Raw genomic sequence first — 16,244 nt, forward strand, 5'->3', positions numbered from 1 at the left:
AAATGGTACGGACATGATATAAATTCAGCTGATAGATCAAGGAAACCGAACCATTTTGATTGCACAGACGGGACCCCGGCAGTGTGATGCGTGTGACTGTTGGTCCGATATTCAAAGCGCGGCGCTAATGTGACATTTCAAATTTTCTTATCGGTGTCCTGCGTACTAACAACATGGCGCTTGAATTACCATAAGTTGAAGACTTTCTTCCAAAAGGATCTTGAGCTTCGGTGCTGGTTTGTTTGCAAACAGATCAGCAGGCGCATGTTGTTAATACGTATGCATAAACATGTCAACAATGCCCATATTTGGTCATATACCAATATTCATGCGCAACCAAATTTTGCAACCGGTTTCAGTTTGGTCTGTCAACGAACGCAAGTTGTTATGTATTTACGCTTTAATATATATTTAACGTGGGTAATAAATAAAATACCACACTCATTCTCGTTAGATACCATTTTTACGAAACTCGTGAACTTTCTATGGTATCTGACCTCGCTTTCGCTCGGTCAGATACCATAGAAAGTCCACTCGTTTCGTAATAATGGTATCTAACGAGAATGAGTGTAGTATTCTCTATGTACACCATTTATGATTGACATACACAGCAGTCTTTGAACAAGCAACAAGGAAGTGTTGCTTGAGAAACCTTAATCCAAGTTGATTGGACAACCAATTAGCAAATACTGTATTCAACGTAATAAGCGCCCTGCTCTAATAAGCACCCACAGCTATATTTTCTAATATACTGGCTGGTGAACAATTCCAATTAGCACCCCTTCCGATTGATAAATGTACACAAGGCTATTTATTCGTGCATAATACGTTTGCTACATGCACCCTTAATTATGGGGCGGTCAGGTAGCCTAGTGGTTAAAGCGTTCGCTCGCCACGCCGAAGACCCGGGTTCGATTCCCAACATGGGTACAATGTGTGAAGCCCATTTCTGGTGTCCCAATTAAATTTTGGAAATATATATCTGTTGTTCATAAACATTTCAGAATAAACCATGAAATTTACACTCTTTTCACGAAAATAATATTCTAATAAGAGCCCCCTATTTCTAATTTTGAGAGCGCCCTGGGTACTTATTAAGTCAAATACGGAAGTCAAATACTGATCCGGAAATGCACAAATTTCATTATTGTCGTAAAATCTGACTTGGTTATTGCCAATAATGGCTGCATATATTTGTATCATTCAATTCAATAAACAACAAATGTTTAATTCGTATGAAATATGTTACTGGAAAAGAAAAGACTACATATAGTCAGCTGTTTGTTGTTTAAACGCCACACGCATCAATAATCCAGCTATATGACGGCAGTCTGTAAATAATCGAACCTGGACAAGACAATCCAGTGATCAACATCATGAGCATTTGGGATAAGATGACATGCATCAACCAAGTCAGCAAGCCTGACCACCCGATCCTGTTAGTCGCCTCTGACGACAAGCATGGGTTTCTGGGGACCAATTTTAACCCGGGTCTTAACCTTGCATGAGTTCCTGATATCAATCATGACCCCCTTTATCTCCTTGTGAACAGGAAGTCACGACAATCAGGGAGAGTTGTTTTGGTGTACAGACACATACATCAATTACAATGTACAATTGAGCAGGAGTGGTTTTGGAAGATTCAGACAAGGAAGTCTATCTCTATCATAAAGAATAGATATCAGGTGACTTAACAAAATTAAAAACAAACATTTGTTTTATTAAATGTGTTGTTTTCGGAAGTAATTCAACTTTAAAAATCTATTTATTCCTACAGATATAAACAACACTGAATTATTTTCCTGCCAATATGATTCACTCTCAATCCCTCAAGAAAAAGGAAACCATGCAAGCCAGAAAACGCAATCTGCTCCCGGCTAAGTGTATTTACTCAAATCACTCAGCAGGGACTCCAGGAAGACTAGATCCTGATATCTCAGGCTGAGCCAACTTAAGAAGATCGGACAGTCAGCCTCAGTTACTTGGTCCCCTGTGTATCACACACCAACAGTTGCTCATGATTTCAATCACTGGTTTGTTTGGTCCAGACCAGTTGTTTACAGGCTGACATGATACCTGGCAGGAATACTGTTGACTGAGGCATCACATGACATTGTTCATGACATTATTCATGATATTTTATACATGGTATTATTCATGGCAACATTCATGAAACTATTCTATTCATGACATCAATCATGGCATTACTCATGACATTACTCTATTCATGATATTATTCTATACATGGTATTATTCATGACAATATTCATGACATAATTCTATCCATGGCATCATTCATGAAACTATTCTGTTCATGACATCATTCATGACATCATTCATGACATTATTCATGACATCATTCTATTCATGGCATTATTCTATTCATGACATTAGTCATAGCATTATACTGTTCATGACATTATTCATGACAATCTATTCATGGCATTATTCTATTCATGGCATTATTCATGAAACTATTCTACTCATGGCATTATTCATAACATTATTCTCTTCGTGGCATTATTCATGACATTATTCTATTCATGGCATTATTTCTGACATTATTCTATTCATGGCATTATTTGTGACATTATTCATGGCATTAATCAAGACATTATTCATGGCATTATTCCAGAAATTATTCATGATATCGCAATATACTTACAGAGTACTTCTACCTTTCCACAATGGAAGACTTTCTTATTTCACATAGCGACTCGCATAAAGTAAAAGTTATCTTTGTGAAATCCACAATACAGGGGACATAAATAACTTGGGCTTAGTCTATACTGCCTGTAACAACAGCAGTCTTGGAACAGGCTCTGTTTCCATATCAGTTAAATGTCAGCTGTGCTGAAGATGCTATCTCTGACAAGAGACCGGATCCCAATAAATGTCAGCTTGTTAATTACACAAACACTATACCGTGCATACTGTCTCATAATCACCACATATATTGGGACAAGTCTCTGTATGCTGACTGTCAAATGAAGGAGTCAAATGTTAGAATGAATTTGATTGTTTGGCTCCAGTTTCTAATATTTCCACAATTTCATCATGAACTATATCTGCCACAAGCGTCTCGGTAAGGGAGTATCAGTTGAATGGGCTAGTGTCGTTGAGAGCGAGTACACAAACATTCAGCTCATAAAATCCTGTACTCTGACACACGTAGCTAATTTATCATTACGGCTTCACAAAGCTTTATTTCAGAGAAATATTTGTGTATGAAACAAGGTCTATCGTACCACCACCTGACTATCAGGTCATAATTCAAAAGTGCAAACATGCTGTCACATAAAACTTTGCCACTCAACTTACATATGGGTTCCTACAAGACGCCAACTTGTCGGTCAAATAGTAAGTTCTTTTAACAAGTAATGATAGAATTCCACTCAGTGATCAACAGTATGACCCCTGCCCACATTGCTGGGGTATAGATTGTAGTGTGACCAACAGCTCCTCGCAAGTATGGCCCTTATTATCTTCCATATTTTTTTATATGAAGCTAGCCGACCAAGTTTTGCAAGCAGCAATAAGTTTATGGAACAACTTGTTCAATTATGATGCATTATGGACACAGGGTGAATATTGAGGTAGCTCCTCGCAAGTATGGCCCTTATTATCTTCCATATTTTTTTATATGAAGCTAGCCGACCAAGTTTTGCAAGCAGCAATAAGTTTATGGAACAACTTGTTCAATTATGATGCATTATGGACATAGGGTGAATATTGAGGTTCTGTGGACCTGTGTGTTTACTTCTTCATTGTTTTATGACTTCATTATTACTTACCAATAGTCAGAACAATTAGTGATAAACAACATCCTCACACTCCCTACTTACTGCATCTCTGACGCATTGTGTATTTATAGCGGAAACACGTTTAGCCACAAGATAAGGGAATCCGCAAGAATAGGAGAAGGGCCCCTTGATTTACAGCTACTGGGTTCAACAGGGATTAGACAAATGTATTTTGATATAAAGACAGGAGCGTTTCAACCAAAGCAGACATGAATTATACATATCAAGTTATGTATCACACAGCAGACTCCCCAGGGAGCTGAGAATGAAATTTGATCCACTGACCAGTGGTCAATTATTGATTATTGTTTACATGTGAGGAGAAATTGGGTTAAACTTGCATCAAAGATTTTTGCCCTTATAAATAGCAATGCGCATGCATGTGTGTGTGTGTGTGTGGCTGCTTGTACTTAATAGAGTCCGGACTGATGCCAATTTATAGTGCTAGCTCACTGAGATACCATGCCCCAGTTTAACATGAATACCTCACTCACACACAGTGTACTGACTCCGAGCCTACCAGTCCTTGTTTTAGCTCCTTAATGCCGAGCGCCAGACAGGGTAACAACAAGTACAATGCTTTAACATTTTTTGGTATGACCTTCCACTCTCCATGCGGACGCTCTACCACGAGACCACGGAGGCGGTCTTATTGACGGAGCCAACTCTGCACTGCTGGTTGCATATTGAATCTGCATTTGTTTTATTTGGAGTCTTCAAATCTTTCAATAGGATAATCCTGTTAACACAAAATACATGTTAACTGTCAAGGAATCAGCTGTATAGAGCGAACTAGACTCGACATACATTATTTACAAGCAGCCAATAAGAACAAGACATATTCTCTCCCATTGTTCTATGATTGGTTCTAGATACACATGTATACATAGAATTTGTCATCAGCAGCCAATTCTTGTAAGAGGCAACTAATGGGATGGGGTGGTCTGGCTCGCAATTGCAAAGATCGATGCTCATGATGTCAATCACTGGATTATCAGGTCAAGATTTGCTTATTTACAGACCACCATCATTCAGCTGGAATATTGCTGAGTGTTAAACAATAAACATTAACACAGGAAATCACACATTAGCATAGTCAAAGGAGAAAGGCAATGTGGTTTGAAAAATGTTCCATGTGTTGTTAAACAAGTTACCATGATATGTTGAATATAATTCATCATTATTGTGTATAAATCAAGTATCTCAAATGCTGCTGTTACTCTACTGGACGTTCACCTACACGGTTGTCAAGAACGCATTAATACAAACAAGGGACACTCACATTTCATGCATTAATTTCTTAGTATGTCAAGTCTTAATCACAAAATGCATCTTTCCTTTTCAATAACATGGACAATTTCCATAGATGGATGACTGTTTTGAGTTTCAAGCCAAGACCACATAAATGCGAGCAGGGGGTGGTCTCAAATTTAAATGTTTGCATCAGTTTCATGTTTGCACCAATTTCATAAAGTAAGGTATTGTATGTATGCTTGTGATTACAAAATACACCCTCCTTTTTGCATACCGGTAATCGGTCCATGACACATACTTCACTGCATAACCTATCAACCCAATGTAAGTTAAACCCCTGTGACCTGTATCTGCTTGCTTTGTGATGCTAATGTCTTAACCTGTCTTCACCGACATACTTTCTCAGGATACTGATACACTCTATCAACAATGACATTGCATTAAGACCACTTCTCGACTTCCTTGAATATACACTTTTACTGACAAGTCATTTAAATGGTCATTTCGATCTGTCGTTCAATCATTCCAAGATTATGCAGTGTGTGCCCTTGCGAAAAGAATGACAGGAAAATCAATCAAACATGTTCTTTTACACATTAATCCAATTCCAGTTAATTGTGGAGTAACAGTACATTACTAAGCAAATGCTCAAGGTTCCTGTGACAATGCTCAAATTAATTCAGTTTTGAACTCTCATAATTGAACTGAAAAGAGCAAATCTTATGGTTAGCATATATAACATGAAATATACATGAAATTGACAACCCTTGTCAATTTCAACTAATGAAATATGCATTCACCACAAAACAAGTCACTTGACAATTGGGCTTCTTATTCTCAACTTTCAATGACACTACACTTTATGATAACATTTCTACAAATAAAACAGGTCAGTAAAGCCATAATGAATTGATTATTAGATTTTCCTTCCCATCGTCCTCATTACAAAAGACCCTCCTCACATCATTTCAATGTTTCGAAGTCTGGACATAGAATATCGCAATGTGTGATCATATATGACCTTTTTCAACTTGATAAACTACACCATTTACATAGTCCACATGAATCACATCCATCAAAAGTTAATGTACACAAATGTCAAAAACAATTTTAAAAAGTGCTTTCCAATTTAAAATGCTTTTGAAAGGTGCTCAAAAGTTGTCTGAAAATATAATCAGTACTTCTATGATTCTAATATGTGCGGTAAAGTCAGAGTGAGCATCAGAAAAGACAGCAACTTTTTCAAACCCTGTTGTCGATCTAAGGTGTCTCAATTTGAAGAGTTGTCGCCCCTAGCCATGACAGGATCAACTCGTCATGGGTACAAATCCAAACTTAGTTCCTAATAGAAGCCTTACTCCTTAAGCACCACGACAGCGCCAGTGAGTTTAAGTGGTAAACATCAATAATCCACATCACATCAGGCTTCACGAGCTGACAATAGGGCTGGGACGGGACGAGTGTACCTGAATCCCTTTTACCAGGGCACCAGTAAAACAATTTCAGACTGGACAATTTGAACCCAACTCTTGAGACCTACAGTTGGTTAGGTAATAGGGGGTCACACAAAAAGTAAATATGGACTCTGACACATCACCATATTACTGAAAAGCTGATCAAAATAAAAACCCAACTCAACCTCAAAGTTTAAACTTATCTGAAAATGCAATCAAGAAGAAGGTAAATTCTGAGAAAAAAATCAAGAAAAATATTTACCAGCTTTCAAACACTGCCTGCAAATGATTGGTTTCTTCTGTCTCAAGACTTTGTGTGTATTTCTAATTCCTCCCAGCCTTACAATGTTAGCCTGAATCGTGACTTGAAAGTCTATGCTATACACGTGAGTACACTTGAGTTTCAGTCCGGCATACCAGGAGTTTCACATTACCCTCACACAACCATCTCCCAAGCGAAGTCCACTCTTCCCATCAAACAGGCTTACAGGTAATGCATATCAGTGTCGTAGTGGAGAGCATGGCTCACCTACTAAACCTTGTCGTCATAAATATCTGTCTTTTATACAGCTGTATATTTATATTCAACCAACTGCGTATGCTTGAATGTTGGGAAACCCAAGCCGGAATGAGTAACACCAAAATAATAGACATCGTGCCTGACCTATTTGAAGATGTCAGTAAAGCTTGACAGTCATTGACATGACAGGACTCGCCATCCTGGCAGTTTCTTGATTGACAGTATATGTGAACGGTTCCAACTTGCATTTTACTCTTACTAAAAGTTGTGCATTGCACATAGGCTTGACATTACCTTGTGTGTTGTAGATGTGGTATCTGGTGAAATGACGGAGCAAAGACGAGGGGATCTGACACAATAGGTCCATGTAACAGTACCCGGATATATGCCTCAGTAGCTATCTACAATTGCCTGAGTGAAATGGACGACATGACTTCTTAACCAGGAAGTAAATATCAATGTGATTGCTGTTGTATACATAGACTTGATCATATGTAATATAGCTTGTAGTGGGAGTGAGGTGGTGGGGGGTAGATCTGGACTGAGGTAGGGGTGGTGTGTCAGTGTTGGGGTGGTAGATCTGGAGTGAGGTAGGGGTAGTGTGTCAGTGTTGGGGTGGTAGATCTGGAGTGAGGTAGGGGTGGTGTGTCAGTGTTGGGGGAGGTACATCTGGAGTGAGGTAGGGGTGTGTGTCAGTGTTGGGGGAGGTACATCTGGAGTGAGGTAGGGGTGTGTGTCAGTGTTGGGGTGGTAGATCTGGAGTGAGGTAGGGGTGGTGTGTCAGTGTTGGGGAGGCAGATCTGGAGTGAGGTAGGGGTGGTGTGTCAGTGTTGGGGGAGGTAGATCCGGGGTGAGGTAGGGGTGGGGTGTCAGTGTTGGGGGAGGTAGATCTGGAGGGAAGAAGGGGTGGTTACAATGTTTTCGGGTTGAGGGAGTGGGTGTGTGAATGAAGGGGATCTAAGGGGGAGGGAGGGCCCGGAGTTGTTGCAAGGTCAAGAAGGGGGAGAGGGGGGGAAGACGGACAAATAAGACAATCTGCATGATCCAAAGCTTCACAGCTTTATTCATTTAAATCCAGATTTAATCAACACTTTCTAAAACCTGACCAGAGAGATTCAACCTCCACAGATCACCAACAAGCCATTCAGATAACATGCTTCATGTCTGGCCAAGCAGTCTGCATACACTCATCAAGTTCCCTAACCTTGACCGATCAATCACACATACTGACCAGTTGACTACAGACATTCCTTCCTCATAATCTGGAGTTGCATGACAAATACGAATGTGATGCATCTTCAGAAAACGGTAGCACTATCATAATAGTGACTTCCTCGAACCCTTTCAGTCAATACTGTCAGCATCTCTGTGGCTGCCATTAACAATTCTGGCTGTCTCCTTTGAGGTGAAAGTTTTGCTACAAATGGTCACTAATCGTGTAATCAACACACCAATCACATTATAAGAGATGAGTGATTGACAAGTACACGATATGTGCAATGAATACGCTCCTTGATTTGGAAGACGCTAAACAACAGCAGTTTGCTTGTACACTGGATGCAGACCCATGCTCAAATGTATTGATTGTTATAGATAATTACAATTGTCCATTTCAAAATGATTATATTGCAAGCATTGAGGGGAGGTGATATGGGGTTTTATGTGTCATTCACTTATATTGTGACGTGTGTGTGACTGTTTCTACTAGTCCAGACTTATGCTGGTTTTATAGCGCTAGTCAATTGATACCATGCTGCAGTTTAAACATGGATACCCCCCACAGATACAGCATACCAACAGCCGACCAGCCCTTGGTTTATCCCATTCATGCCAGACAGGGTACACAAGTACCATCTTCTAAAGTCCTTTGGTATGACACATCCGGAGATCGAACATCCGAATATTCGCTCTCCAGGCATACTCCCTATCCCCTAGGGTACAGAGGCGGTCTGCAAGCATTGAGGAGAAACTTTTGGGTCAGACAAACCTTAAAGTCTCAACAAAGATGAGATGTAAAATTGAACAATCCTCGATAAACAAACTCAAAACAACAACTTTACTGTATTCGCTGTATTAACATAGCAGGTCTGTTAACATAGCAGGACCTGTTATGTTTGTAGCTCAAAGGTAACCAGAGATTCATTAACAATGTAGCAGCCAGAAATTCTACATTTCTCTGTGGGTCATATATATACACAAGAAACATCAATAAATACTGACTCCTAAAGCACACATTGTTTTGGTATTTTTCTATATGTTCCCCTCTTATATTCAGTTGGTATGTCATTAGATTTTCATATTCACTACAGCATGAACTAATCCCTAGTGGGCATCTGTCCTTAGGAACTGTTGTGGTGAAGAGTTTACTGATACATAATGTATCGAGGTGCTGTCAGTTTTGTCGCTGTCTGCATGGCTGACACTGAAAGGAGACCACGGACATACACAGATCGTTGTCATGTTACTGATATCAAACTCAGCCTCACCATAAGCCACAAAAAAAGAAAGTGTTAAGAAAGGTAGCATGGCCGTCTGGGTTAGCAATTTACTGCTGTACAGAAAGGCCAGGGCAAAATGAATACCCACATTGTCCCCATGGAATACTTGAAAATTATTTTTCAAAGGTTTACGGTTGGAGAGCGTGATGCACATTGCTGTTTACACATGAACACATTGGTGTCAAAAAGCTTCCTAACGCATAACCTGGATTGTATAATAGAGGTATAGTGGGTGAAATTCTCCATTCGATTTCTGAGTGTTATGTTGGTGCCATTATGTCATCGTCATGTTGCTGTCATCATGCCATCATTATGTTGTTGTCATCGTGTAAGTATTATGTTGTTGTCATGACATCGTTATGTTGCTGTCATCATGTCATCATTATGTTGTTGTCATCATGTCATCGCTATGTTGTTTTCATCGTGTAAGTATTATGTTGTTGTCATGACATCGTTATGTTGCTGTCATCATGCCATCGTTATGTTGTTGTCATCGTGTAAGTATTATGTTGTTGTCATGACATCGTTATGTTGTTGTCATCGTGTAAGTATTATGTTGTTGTCATGACATCGTTATGTTGTTGTCATGACATCGTTATGTTGTTGTCATCATGTCATCGTTATGTTGTTGTCATCATGTCATCGTTATGTTGTTGTCATCGTGTAAGTGTTATGTTGTTGTCATGGCATCATAATGTTGTTGTCATCATGTCATCGTTATGTTGTTGTCATCGTGTAAGTGTTATGTTGCTGTCATCATGTCATCATTATGTTGTTGTCATCATGTCATCGTTATGTTGTCATGGCATCATAATTATGTTGTCATCATGTCATCGTTATGTTGTTGTCATCGTGTAAGTGTTATGTTGCTGTCATCATGTCATCATTATGTTGTTGTCATCATGTCATCGTTATGTTGTCATGGCATCATAATTATGTTGTCATCGTGTCATCGTTATATTGTTGTCATCGTGTAAGTGTTATGTTGCTGTCATCATGTCATCGTTATGTTGTTGTCATCATGTCATCGTTATGTTGTTGTCATCATGCCATCGTTATGTTGTTGTCATCGTGTAAGTGTTATGTTGTTGTCATGGCATCATAATGTTGTTGTCATCATGTCATCATTATGTTGTTGTCATCGTGTAAGTGTTATGTTGTTGTCATGGCATCATAATGTTGTTGTCATATGGCATCGTTATGTTGTTGTCATCGTGTAAGTGTTATGTTGTTGTCATGGCATCATAATGTTGTTGTCATATGGCATCGTTATGTTGTTGTCATCATGTAATTGTTATCATGCCTTTGTTATCATCACAGTCATTCTATCGTGTCATTGATGTCATACTTGTCACTGTTTTTGTGTCAGTGATGCTATACTTGTCATTGTTAAATTGCTATCATGTCTTTTTTTCATTGTCTTTAATGTTTTGATGAATCATTGTTAAAACATGGTCCATGATTAAGTCATTTCTACAAATCTCATCATTCTTATAACAAAAACCTTTCAGCTTACCAAAAAATAAGTTTTTTTCTTTACACCTGATATTGATGACAACTAGTAAACTTATAAAATATTGCAGATATGGCATAAATCATTGTTCCACAATGTATGAATGTCGCATCCATCAGTAGGTGAGGTGAGGTGAGGTGAAATGGGGTTTAACGTCGCGTCCAGGATTATTGCAGTCATATAGCGACATGTACGTGTGTGTTTGTGTAGCTGCTTTTACTAGTCCGGACTGATGCCGATTTATAGTGCTAGCTCACTGAGATACCATGTCGCAGTTTAACATGACACTCAGACACAGTAAACTTTTAGCCCCTTAATGCCGAGCGCCAGACAGGGTAACAACAAGTACCATCTTTTAACATCTTTTGGTATGACGCGGCCGGGGTTCGAACCCCGGACCTTCCGCTCTCCGGGCGGATGCTCTACCACTAGACCACGGAGGCGGTCACCAATCAGTAGGGCATGTAGTATCAGTATGTTGGACAGGTCCTGCGTCATTAAGCAATGGGCACTGCTTAATAACTACCGTATTCGACGTAATAAGCCCCACTGCATTAATAAGCGCCCACAGCTATATTTGCTAATATATTGGCTAGTGAACAATCCCAATTAGCACCCCTTCCGATTGATAAATATACACAAGACTTATTTATTTGCATATAATACGCACTTGTTTGTTATATGCACCCTTAATAATGGGCAATTAAATTCTGGAATAATATATCTGTCATATATATAAACATTTCAGGCTGTCAGCATAAACCACAAAATTTATCTTTCAACTTTTTATACCAAAATATTATTCTAATAAGACCCCCCTATTTCTAATTTTGAGAGCGCCCTGGGCGCTTATTATGTCAAATACGGTAGTCAGTATGTCACTGTCACTGAAATAATCAAATTTTACTTCACACAGTAAAAATATTGATCTTGTTTTCACTAGTAAGACACATGCATATGTTTCATTAGCATTTGGCTCACTTGCAAGGAAAAGTTTTTCAGTAAGTCAGATCTAGCTGCATCTCAGTAATTTGAGCACAAATACTCCCAAACAGTCAGACAATTGTAGAATGTCTTCAATATCCTAGCAGTCAGGAAAATTCATGAGTCAAGAAAATCCATGATAAAAGGCGACCCGTGAAGATTCGGGGTAGAACAGGTCTTCAGCAACCCATGCTTGCCGTAAAAGGCAACCATGCTTGTCGAAAGAGGCAACTAACGGGATTGGGTGGTCAGGGTCGCTGACTTGGTTGCTGCATGTCATCGTATCCCAATTGCGTGGATTGATGTTCATGATGTCAATCACTGGATTGTCTGGTCCAGTTTCGATTACTTACAGACCGCCATCATATAGCTTGTATATTGCTGAATGCGGCATTAAACAACAAACAAACGATAAAAGGCATCGGGACATTTGTTGTTTTGGATGTTCAGTGACGTATTTTGAAACTGACTCACATCTTAATAAATAGATGATGGATTTTCATTGGTACGGTAAGTTTCTCTTACAAATATGATTTTCGTGTCAAGTACACTTATTTCTGCATGGAAGAACTGATGAAAGGTACATTACTGGTGACACACTTCCAGACCAAGTGAAACTGACAGTCATGTATATTTCACTGGTCATACATTTCATCTGTGATATTCATGCCATGTCGATCACTAAACCCAGGGGGACTGACATAATGATGGATGAAATATGATGCCGCACTGATGAACTGGCTAGACAGGGGTAATAGTACAGTGATGAAGACTGACATTGGACCTTGATGTTATGTACATTTCATAAACTGTGTCAACACTCACTGACAAGTGGAGCAAGAAGCCATTCACATTACCCATACTTTTGCTGTATGTCAGTGAGTTGAGTTTAATATTGGTTTGAACAGTGTTTTAGTTATATAATGGTGTGTCAGTTTAAAGATGGAAGAAAACTCAAACTGATGCAGGTTGAAGACGTTCATAAATTTTGAGAAACATATATGAGCATGAGAATGGCGCTGATTTAAACCCATGACCATCAGATCTTGATACAGGAAAGGGAGACTACTCTGTACAGCACCTTCTACTGCTTAGTCACTTAATGACCCTCACAAGTATGTAACATATTTTATTCCAAAATAATTATGAGCATACTGTTGATCATTCATACAATGTTGACATCATATATTAACTTTTTTTTAAACAACCTTAATCATGTTAATATCTGGAAAATATTTACATGCCAACATCAATTAAATTATTATGATTAACGTTTCCCAACATATGGTGGAAATCTTTTCACATCTAATGGAAAATACAAAGCCACATTTTACATACATGTAGTACAGTTTCATGAATTATTTACGTATTTACATATATCATATGATTTTAAGAAAACCATAAAGAATACCAATTTTCATTGTTATGAAAAAATATTTAAACAACAAAATCAGTAGTTCTTCATTTTATTATATTTTTGCAATTCAAATAATATTGTTTTTTCAAGCAACATGAATAAATATTTTCCTTGAATACAGACATATACCTTCTGTTGTTTCTTTTTTTAGTGTTTCTTCCCTCACATGCAAAACTTATAAACATTAAATCAAAACTGAAACCACAAACAAATTTCCGGCATAAATATAATTGTGTAATTGAAACTTTAAATAATGTGTGTGTTAAAGAATGAAGATCTAATTTTCTGTTTATGTTCCAGCCAGCCCCAGATGATAAAGTACAACTCTATTATGCAGTCAGATCCTTAGAGGGTTGTCACGAAATTGACGTGTCTTACTCCCATTGCACATGGTCACTTTCGCTATAACAAGCAATTGACCACTACGAGTTGATACTGAGTAGATTGGTGTTTGTAATTTTCTACTATCGATCATAACTCCCTCGTGTGTTAACCCATGTCTCAAGAGTATGGTAAACGTCAGTCCCCACCACGGACTTGAGTCTGCACCAAGTATTGAGATGTCATTTATGTCATTATGACACACATATATTGCTACTTCAAAAATTTTAATCAAAACTTTTAAAACAATTGAAATTTCACTGCTTTTCGTCAGACTGACATTTACCCACTATTCCCATAACTGGGAAATATGTTTCAAACTTTTTGTTGTAAATATTCTCAATGCCATAAATGTTTAAAATGCAAAGACAAGATAGCTGTATTAATTGGTTAAAGTTAATACTGCAATCCAAAGGCTTATTTTCGTTTTACCAAAAGTACCTAAGTACATGGCTCTCAGGTAAAAATACCAGAGAAATCTCAATGTTCCAAATTTTTCACATTTTTCAGAAATAGAAATATCTTTAAACAACCTTTTTAGATAATTCTTCCACTACATCTTCATTAAACATCAAACGGTTTCAAAGAATGACATGGATTACATCATTCTTCCAGTGTTCAAGATTTTATATAACTTAATGCAACATTAAGGAGAATGGTCCTGAAGTCAGTCAATAAAAGAACATAAAATTATTGACCATCCAATCAAAACATTGCTGTGATCATCCCATTCCTTTGACATCAATACCCAAAAAGCTGTGGATAATTCGGCATTTCTTGTCAAAGCTTCAAGACCACCATACATGGAAGGAGAACAATGCAGATACGGTAACTATAGAAACAAAGTCCTTGTGAGGATGGAGAGACCTCTTTCTAGGAAAGTGTTCAAACTTCAAACATTTGTTTCATTCATCATGTTCCATTTACTAACATATCCCTATTAATGGCGAAGAACCAATACACTGAACACATTTCACGATCCAGAGTTAGAAATATTTCCATTTTACTAAAAACTTTTCACATTTGAGAAAAATATAATTCCCTAATTTGGAAAGAAACTATAATAGCTTCCTTTGAATTCAGCATGTGTATAAGATTCTTGTTCAAAATAAAGTGATAAACTATACCAACTAAAACTGGCGAATATTAATGTCACAAACTAACCACAACTAGGATCTGTTCTAACCCTTTCTATTCAATGGAAACTGCACAATTACAATGTATTGTTTCTCAAGTACACTTACATACATAGACCTGTTTAACCCTTTCAATCTGTATGAGGTGTCTACCGCACTGCTGGAACCTGTTCTACCAGTGAAGGTGTTAAGTGGACCAAGTGACCTCGACTAGTGACCTCGACTAGTGACCATCCCCACCTGTGCCCACTCTGTTTGGGGAGTAAATGTTATCAACACGATTTCGACCAGAACTGACCCCAGATTTACCTCCACTTGTAGTGTTTGACCACTGAATGCTGCCGCTTAACATATAGTCATGAATATATTGCGCACACACAATACCACTGAAATTAATGTGAACAATATTGAATGGAATTTTGAATAAACTTAACAAAATAGCTCACAAACATAAGTCCAGACATACAACGATTTAGACCTTAGATGTAATCGCTTACAACACCATGGCCACAGAACAAAGTGTGGTAAACTGACATTCAGTCCCAGAATTAATGCTATCTTATTTAAAAATTTATTACGACAAAATAAACGAAATAAAATCCAAATCATTGTAGACTTGAGTTGGACTCCTTTTTAATTTATTCCCTAGGGTCTGGGAGACAGACTACAGTGTGTGTGCTCACAGCTAAGTTTGAATGTGATGTTCCTTTTGCATAACCTTCTCAAATAGCAGAGTCAGTCAAGTGCTAAGCACTTAACCCTTAGTACACATTAAGTCTGTCAACCACTGGATTGAATACTAGGGAATGTTGCAAGATATTATTATGTATACCAGAATATCAATTGGGGCAAGAGAGTATGTACACCATGACATGAATATCCAGCATAACAATTGAAGCAAGATACTATGCATTTGAGAATTAGAATTGAAGCAAGATACTATGTATTCTAGAACTAGAATTGAAGCAAGATACTATGTATTCGAGAATTAGAATTGAAGCAAGATACTATGTATTCAAGAATTAGAATTGAAGCAAGATACTATGTATTCAAGAATTAGAATTGAAGCAAGATACTATGTATTCAAGAATTAGAATTGAAGCAAGATACTATGTATTCAAGAATTAGAATTGAAGCAAGATACTATGTATTCGAGAATTAGAATTGAAGCAAGATACATGTACTATGTATTTCAGAATTAGAATTGAAGCAAGATACTATGTATTCAAGAATTAGAATTGAAGCAAGATACAATGTATTTGAGAATGAGAATTGAAGCAAGAT

At 37.9% G+C, this 16,244-nt stretch overlaps 1 protein-coding gene across 3 annotated transcripts in view; it reads right to left on the bottom strand.

The window, feature by feature from the left end:
• The window catches only part of LOC139444629 (protein kinase C delta type-like), a 133,658-nt gene that overhangs the window by 103,159 nt on the left and 14,255 nt on the right, over positions 1–16,244 (bottom strand). Inside the window, exon 1 of one of the 3 annotated variants that reach the window (XM_071225544.1) lies at positions 7,326–7,418. The exons of the other annotated variants lie outside the window; for them this stretch is intronic. The gene's annotated coding sequence lies outside the window, so the exon portion shown is untranslated. Of the gene's footprint in view, positions 1–7,325; positions 7,419–16,244 lie in introns of those variants that run through there. 3 annotated transcript variants of the gene reach the window in all.

Source organism: Haliotis cracherodii, unplaced genomic scaffold (genome assembly GCF_022045235.1).
Source record: "Haliotis cracherodii isolate W230 unplaced genomic scaffold, xgHalCrac1.p SCAF_6, whole genome shotgun sequence".
In the NCBI taxonomy this organism is placed as follows: Eukaryota; Metazoa; Mollusca; class Gastropoda; order Lepetellida; family Haliotidae; genus Haliotis; species Haliotis cracherodii.